The 8,521-nt window shown below is 46.1% G+C and overlaps 1 pseudogene; it reads left to right on the top strand.

Annotated features, from left to right (window-relative positions):
- The first annotated feature begins 67 nt into the window (after positions 1-67).
- LOC135557284 (solute carrier family 22 member 2-like) lies at positions 68-6,877 on the top strand (annotated as a pseudogene).
- Positions 6,878-8,521: the final 1,644 nt, after the last annotated feature.

The following is an 8,521-nucleotide window of genomic DNA, read 5'->3' as shown; positions in this document are numbered from 1 at the left end:
CCCCGGCACAGATCCCACTGAGGTCTCACGTGTAGTGTCTCTGCTTCTGACACCTAACTGTGCAACCATGACCACTCTCGTTGAAATTCTGGAGCAGGCACTGAATTTTGGTCAAAAGTGCGTATTTTCTCTGGTGTGTACTGTCTTTGCCTTTTTCTGGGGTCTATGTGAGCATTGTGTTCTAGGGGTTCACCCCAGAGCATTGGTGCTGGGACACAGGGGTGAGTCAGATTCAGCAGAGTTGTGGCTGGAACCTGATGGACACTAGAAAGATCACGGTCCCAGTGGTCAACACCTCAGGAGTGTTGGTCCACAGCCAGTGTGAGCAGTATGAACTGGACTGGAATGCTACGGGTCTGACCTGTGACAACTCAGTCTGACCTCACTGACGCCCTCCGCAGCAAAGCTCCCATGAACTCCTGCAAGGAAGGATGGGAGTATGACTACAAGGGGAGACAGTCCTTTGTGACTGAGGTAAGAACTTTACTCACTCAGTGAGATTACGATTTTCTGATTAGACAATAACTTGTATTGTTATGCAACTCTGAACAATTGAATGTATTAGGACATTCAAATGGCAGTAAATTATAAGGTATTTGTTCATTTCAGTTTGACTTGGTGTGTAATGATGCCTGGGTGAAGTACCAAGCTACATTCAGCTTCTTGATGTTCAACCACTTGAATGGGGTTGCTTGAATACTTGTAGCAGTGGCTCCAAACTATACTGACCTAAAATGTAAACAGAGCAATTTCAAAGTTTTTCTTGAATTACAGTTCATATAAAGAAATCAGTCAATTGAAACAAATTCATTAGGCCCTAATCTATGGATTTCACATGACTGGGCAGGGGCACAGCCATGGGGTGGGGCCCACTTGGAAGCGAGACCCACACACTGGAGAGGCGGGCCCAGCCAATCAAAATGAGTTTCACCCCACAAAAGGGCTTTATTACAGACAGAAATACTCCTCAGCACCCCCGTACTGCCAAATTCTCTAAGATTACAGTGGAGACAGCTTATGGTAGAGAATTGAATGTTAAATTCTCTGGAAACAGCTCCCAGTGGACATTACTGCAGTCAGCATGCCAATTGCACACTCCATCAAAACTTAAGACATCTGTGGTATTGTGTTGCGTGTCAAAACTGCACATTTTAGAGTGGATTTTTATTGTCCCCAGCACAAGGTGCATCTGTGTAATTATCATGCTGTTTAATCAGCTTCTTGACATGCCACACCTGTCAGGTGAACGGATTATCTTGGCAAAGGAGAAATGCTCACTAACAGGGATGTAAACAAATTTGTGCACAAAATTTGAGAGAAATAAGCTTTTTGTGCGTATGGAACATTTCTGGGATATTTTATTTCAGCTCATGAAACATGGGACCTGCAATTTACATTTTTGTTCAGTGTATGCTTGTATTTTGCACAAGCTTTGGCTTTGCTGTCAAGGGAGGCTGGATGTCTGGATATGTGCTTAGTATGAAAAACACAATTTGCCCCACAAAAGTTAATGCACGCAGGCATAACGTTAAGTCGCTTTGGATAAAAGTGTCTGCTAAATGGCATATATTGTAAAAGTTAATAGATTAACTACAGAGTATATGATTTTGATAAATAATTAACAGCAAATGAGTCTGTTTTAGCAAATATTAAGTTATATTTGATTTCTTATACAACATTCAACTGAGGAGGATGGTGAAATTACAGTATGTTTTAGTAATAACTCTTGCTTGATTAAAGTTACTTGCTTTACTATAAAGTAAGTGTCTTTTCTGTCTCCTCAGTCACTGAGCTGGTGGGAGTTGAGTAGATGAGGATGGTGGGTATGCTTTCACAGATGTTCTTCAGTGTGGGCATTTTCATCCTTACCCTCATTGCCTACCTCATCACTGACTGCCACTGGCTACAGATGGCCTTCACTGTGTCATACTTCATTTTTTCTGTCCTACTTCTAGTAAGGATATACAGTGCCTTGCGAAAGTATTCGGCCCCCTTGAACTTTGCGACCTTTTGCCACATTTCAGGCTTCAAACATAAAGATATAAAACTGTATTCTTTTTGTGAAGAATCAACAACAAGTGGGACACAATCATGAAGTGGAACAACATTTATTGGATATTTCAAACTTTTTTAACAAATGAAAAAATGAAAAATTGGGCGTGCAAAATTATTCTGCCCCTTTACTTTCAGTGCAGCAAACACTCTCCAGAAGTTCAGTGAGGATCTCTGAATGATCCAATGTTGACCTAAATGACTAATGATGATAAATACAATCCACCTGTGTGTAATCAAGTCTCCGTATAAATGCACCTGCACTGTGATAGTCTCAGAGGTCCGTTAAAAGCGCAGAGAGCATCATGAAGAACAAGGAACACACCAGGCAGGTCCGAGATACTGTTGTGAAGAAGTTTAAAGCCGGATTTGGATACAAAAAGATTTCCCAAGCTTTAAACATCCCAAGGAGCACTGTGCAAGCGATAATATTGAAATGGAAGGAGTATCAGACCACTGCAAATCTACCAAGACCTGGCCGTCCCTCTAAACTTTCAGCTCATACAAGGAGAAGACTGATCAGAGATGCAGCCAAGAGGCCCATGATCACTCTGGATGAACTGCAGAGATCTACAGCTGAGGTGGGAGACTCTGTCCATAGGACAACAATCAGTCGTATATTGCACAAATCTGGCCTTTATGGAAGAGTGGCAAGAAGAAAGCCATTTCTTAAAGATATCCATAAAAAGTGTCGTTTAAAGTTTGCCACAAGACACCTGGGAGACACACCAAACATGTGGAAGAAGGTGCTCTGGTCAGATGAAACCAAAATTGAACTTTTTGGCAACAATGCAAAACGTTATGTTTGGCGTAAAAGCAACACAGCTCATCACACTGAACACACCATCCCCACTGTCAAACATGGTGGTGGCAGAATCATGGTTTGGGCCTGCTTTTCCTCAGCAGGGACAGGGAAGATGGTTAAAATTGATGGGAAGATGGATGGAGCCAAATACAGGACCATTCTGGAAGAAAACCTGATGGAGTCTGCAAAAGACCTGAGACTGGGACAGAGATTTGTCTTCCAACAAGACAATGATCCAAAACATAAAGCAAAATCTACAATGGAATGGTTCAAAAATAAACATATCCAGGTTTTAGAATGGCCAAGTCAAAATCCAGACCTGAATCCAATCGAGAATCTGTGGAAAGAACTGAAAACTGCTGTTCACAAATGCTCTCCATCCAACCTCACTGAGCTCGAGCTGTTTTGCAAGGAGGAATGGGTAAAAACTTCAGTCTCTCGATGTGCAAAACTGATAGAGACATACCCCAAGCGACTTACAGCTGTAATCGCAGCAAAAGGTGGCGCTACAAAGTATTAACTTTAAGGAGGCTGAATAATTTTGCACGCCCAATTTTTCATTTTTTGATTTGTTAAAAAAGTTTGAAATATCCAAAAAATGTCGTTCCACTTCATGATTGTGTCCCACTTGTTGTTGATTCTTCACAAAAAAAATACAGTTTTATATCTTTATGTTTGAAGCCTGAAATGTGGCAAAGGTCGCAAAGTTCAAGGGGGCCGAATACTTTCGCAAGGCACTGTATATCGTTAAGGCCTGCTGTCCATGGGCAATGCCCTACTTTACTGCATGATTCTAAAATACACATGTTGAGCATCCTGCTTCATACCAGCTATGATCAAAGATAGTAAGTGTGCAATATCTGAGAGAAAGCCTGATATAAAATGGTAATACCGCCCCGTAGCACTCCCATCTGTTGGCATGAAATGCTTTGAAAGGCTGGTCATGGCTCACATCAACATTATCATCCCAGAAATCATAGACCCTCTCCAATTCACATACCGTCCCAACAGGTCCACAGATGGCTCAATCTCTATTGCACTTCACACTACCATTTCCCACCTGGACAAAAGGAATACTGTTACGACTTCTATAAATGGTGCGGTGGAGGAGTCAAATGCAGAGAGCAGGTAATATCATACGTGAATCTATTTATTCCAATGACAGCGGAGACATGGACATGCCAACACTAGGGCGTATGAAACCACCCATCCAAAATACACAGGACTAAAACTGTCTGGAAAATAAAGAGATAACACTTATACACTAAAATAACAGAGAACAAGCCCGCACAAATACCCAGCGGGCCTAGTGCCCTTAAATAGCCTTCAAACAACACTAACTCAAAACAGGTGTACCCAATTAAACCCAATAAACAAAACAAACGGAAAGGGAATCGATGGCAGCTAATAGGCCGACGGCGACCGCCGAGCGCCGCCCGAACAGGAAGAGGCACCATCTTTGGTGAGATTCGTGACAGTACCCCCCCTGACGCGCGGCTCCCGCCGCGCTGGCCTCGAGGACGACCTGGAGGACGAGGCGTGGGGCGATCCGGGTGGAGGCGGTTGAAATCCCTTAAGAGGGAAGGATCTAAAATGTCCCTCCCCGGTACCCAGCACCTCTCCTCCGGATCATACCCCTCCCAGTCCACGAGGTACTGCAGGCCCCTCACCCGGCGTCTCGAGTCCAGAATAGCTCGTACTGTGTACGCCGGGGACCCCTCGATGTCCAGAGGGGGTGGAGGGACCTCCGGTACCTCACTGTCTTGTAGGGGACCAGCTACCACCGGCCTGAGGAGAGACACATGAAACAAGGGGTTAATGCGATAGTAAGAAGGTAGTTGTAACCTATAACACACCTCGTTTATCCTCCTCAGGACTTTAAATGGCCCCACACACTGCGGCCCCAGCTTCTGGCAGGGCAGGCAGAGTGGCAGGTTTCGGGTCGAGAGCCAGACCCTGTCCCCTGGTGCGAACACCGGGGCCTCACTGCGGTGGCGGTCAGCGTTTCTTCTCTGTTGTTCACTGGCCTGCCTGAGAGAATCCTGGACTGCCCACCAGGTCTCTCTAGAGAGCTGTACCCACTACTCCACCGCAGGAGCTTCGGTCTGACTCTGATGCCACAGAGCCAGGACCGGCTGGTAGTCCAATACGCATTCAAATGGCAACATGTCCAACATGGATGAATGACGAAGTGAGTTCTGGGCCAACTCTGCCCACGGGACGTACCTCGCCCATTCTCCTGGCCGGTCCTGGCAATACGACCTCAGAAACCTACCCACTTCCTGGTTTACTCTCTCCACCTGCCCATTACTTTCGGGGTGATAACCAGAGGTAAGGCTGACCGAGACCCCCAGATGCTCCATAAACGCCTTCCAAACCCGGGATGTGAACTGGGGACCCCGATCAGATGCGATGTCCAGATACGATGTCCTCTGGAACTGGACTGACTAATCAGAATACTATTATGTTACTGTATATGTACTAATCAGAATACTATTATACTATTATGTTACTGTATATGTATGAATTTTCTTTCTTAATCCTAGTACTGAATATGATGTGTGGAAATATAATCAAGAATTAGAACAATGACTGTCTGTTCCTTGGTAGAAATGAATGAACGATATTTTCAGACTGGCTAGAATGCTTATCTACACAAGAAGACCTTGGCTCATAAATTATATTAAATTGTTTGGGAGACGATGTGGGAAGGCTTGAGATACTGCCTTTGTACCAGGGTGGGAGAAGAGACGGGTTGTTACTGGAACTAATGACGTTATTTTCAGTTTATAACCTGTGGTAACCTGTATCGTGTTCAGTACTCTCGTGAATAAACTCTGCTGATTGACTTTAAGACTGGGCTCTGTCCATTATTATAGAATAAGGGTCTTACAAATCCTTATGAATTGACAGTGTTTCATTTTTATTAGGTGTTAAAACATAGATAATTGTTAGAGCAATTTAATTCCTGTATCTTGATTGCCTAGTCACTTTCACCCCTACCCTCCTATACATACTATATTACCTCAACTACCTCTTACCCCTGCACATTGACCCGGTACTGGTACTCCTTGTATATAGCCTCGTTGTTTTTATTGTGTAACAATTTCCTTTTTATTTGACAAATATTTGTCTTACTTTTTAACTCTGGATTGTTGGGAATGGGCTCGTAAGCATTTTACTGTAAAGTCTACACCTGTGGTATTCAGCGATTGTGACCAATAAAATTAGATTTGATTTAATACAGTACCCCTCTTATTTAATGTGCAGAGTGCATACGGAACATAATGTCTCTCTCTAACAGCTTACTTCAGGGTCATGGGTCAAGACAGTTCTGGCCCGCATAGGCCGGTTGAGCATCACCATGGCTTTTGATATGGTGATGTTTGTGAACAGTGAATTATACCACACTGTTGTCAGGTAAGTGTAACCAGGGGGACATACAAAACGAAGAGGTAGCATTTCAAAATGGAGAACTAATAACTAAGAGAGGACAAAATGTATGGAAATTGCTTGGAAATACGACAATTGTTTCTTTCTTCAGGAACCTCGTTGTGTCAGTGTGCTCCACTCTGTGTGACATCGGAGGCACCGTGGCCCTGTTCCTTCTCTACAGACTCGCTGCCATCTGGCTGGAGCTGCCACTCATCATCTTCGGTACATAATTAAAACATGAATTAACCTGTTATAAGATGCTTATACACCTGAGTCCATTGCTGGGTGAAACTCAATGTGTTCATATGTTGTGTTGTACATACCACATAGGGGCAATAGCATTCGTAGCTGGAGGCCAGAGGTGTTGATGACCATTGATGACATTGAGTTCCCAAACAGGTGAGATTACTTCAACATTGTTAAAAATTAAACTAAGTTGCATTTTAGAAAGTTATATGGGGAATATTAATTAATTTACATATTCCATTGGTGATCAGAAACAAAGAAAATCACCTGAAGAGTCAACAGCTGACAAATCTCTTGCCCACTAACATGGCAACCAACACAGAATCCACAATCATCTGATTGGTCTTCCTCCTATACCATATATATGTATCTATGTAGCATAGCCTATATCCTACAATATGTTTGTTGCATTTGATGTTTCCAAAAACATGATGTGAATCCTATTTTTTTGTTGTTGCGATATTGGTATTTAAATATATGTTTCACTATACATACCGGGTGTCACTTTCTGACCTTAGTTCCTTTGTTTTGTCTTTTGTTTTAGTATGGTCAGGGAGTGAGTTGGGTGGGTTGTCTATGTTAGTTTGTCTATGATTTTCTATTTCTGTGTTTGGCCTGGTATGGTTCTCAAACAGAGGCAGCTGTCAATCGTTGTCCCTGATTGTGAACCATATTTAGGTAGCCTGTTTTCCATTGTGTTTTGTGGGTGGTTATTTTCTGTTTAGTGTTGTGTTGCACCTTACAGGACTGTTCGTTGGTTGTTTATTGTTTTGTTTTCAGTGTTCATAAAAATATTTAAAATATGGACACTTACCACACTGCACCTTGGTCCTCCTCTCTATCTCCAGACGACAAGCGTTACAGAACCACCCACCAAGAAAGGACCAAGCAGCATGGTAACGGGCAGCAGCGGCCGGAATCGCAGGACTCCTGGACATGGGAGGAGATTCTGGACGACAAGGGACCATGGGCACAGGCTGGAGAATATCACCGCCCCAAGACTGAGCTGGAGGCAGCGAAAGCTGAGAGGCGGTGGTATGAGGAGGCAGCACGGCAGCGCGGCTGGAAGCCCGAGAGACAGCCCCAATAATGTATTGGGGAGGGGACACGGGGAGTGTGGCGAAGGCAGGTAGGAGACTTGCGCCAACTTCCCGTGCTTACCGGAGAGAGAGAGGGACCGGGCAGGCACGGTGCGGTACATCCCAGTTCCTCGTATCGGCCGGGCTAGAGTGGGCATCGAGCCAGGTGCCATGAAACCGGCTCAGCGCATCTGGTCTCCAGTGCGTCTCCTCTGGCCAGTGTACATGGCACCAGCCTTACGCATGGTGTCCCCGGTTCGCCAGCACAGCCCAGTGCGGGCTATTCCACCTCGCCGCACTGGCCTGACTACGGGGAGCATTCAACCAGGTAAGGTTGGGCAGGTTCGGTGCTCGAGAACTCCTGTGCGCCTTCATGGTCCGGTCTATCCGGTGCCACCTCCACGTACCAGCCCTCCGGTGGCAGCCCCCCGCACCAGGCTGTCTCTCTGTCTCCTCCCTACAGGTGCTCCCGCCTGTCCAGCGCTGGCAGAGCCTTCCTCCTCTCCAGCGGCTGCCAGAGTCCCCCGTCTGTCCCGAGCTGCCGGAGTCCCCCGTCTGTCCCGAGCTGCCGGAGTCCCCCGTCTGTCCCGAGCTGCCGGAGTCCCCGTCTGTCCCGAGCTGCCGGAGTCCCCCGTCTGTCCCGAGCTGCCGGAGTCCCCCGTCTGTCCCGAGCTGCCGGAGTCCCCCGTCTGTCCCGAGCTGCCGGAGTCCCCCGTCTGTCCCGAGCTGCCGGAGTCCCCCGTCTGTCCCGAGCTGCCGGAGTCCCCCGTCTGTCCCGAGCTGACGGAGTCTCCCGTCTGTCTGTCCCGAGCTGCCGGAGTCTCCCGTCTGTCTGTCCCGAGCTGCCAGAGCTGCCTGTCTGTCCTGAGCTGCCAGTCAGCCAGGACCAGCCGGAGCCGTCAGT

The sequence above is a fragment of the Oncorhynchus masou genome, chromosome 16 (assembly GCF_036934945.1).
Source record: "Oncorhynchus masou masou isolate Uvic2021 chromosome 16, UVic_Omas_1.1, whole genome shotgun sequence".
In the NCBI taxonomy this organism is placed as follows: domain Eukaryota; kingdom Metazoa; phylum Chordata; class Actinopteri; order Salmoniformes; family Salmonidae; genus Oncorhynchus; species Oncorhynchus masou.
The sequence above is the reverse complement of the archived record's forward strand: the minus strand, read 5'-3'. Positions and strand labels throughout refer to the sequence as shown.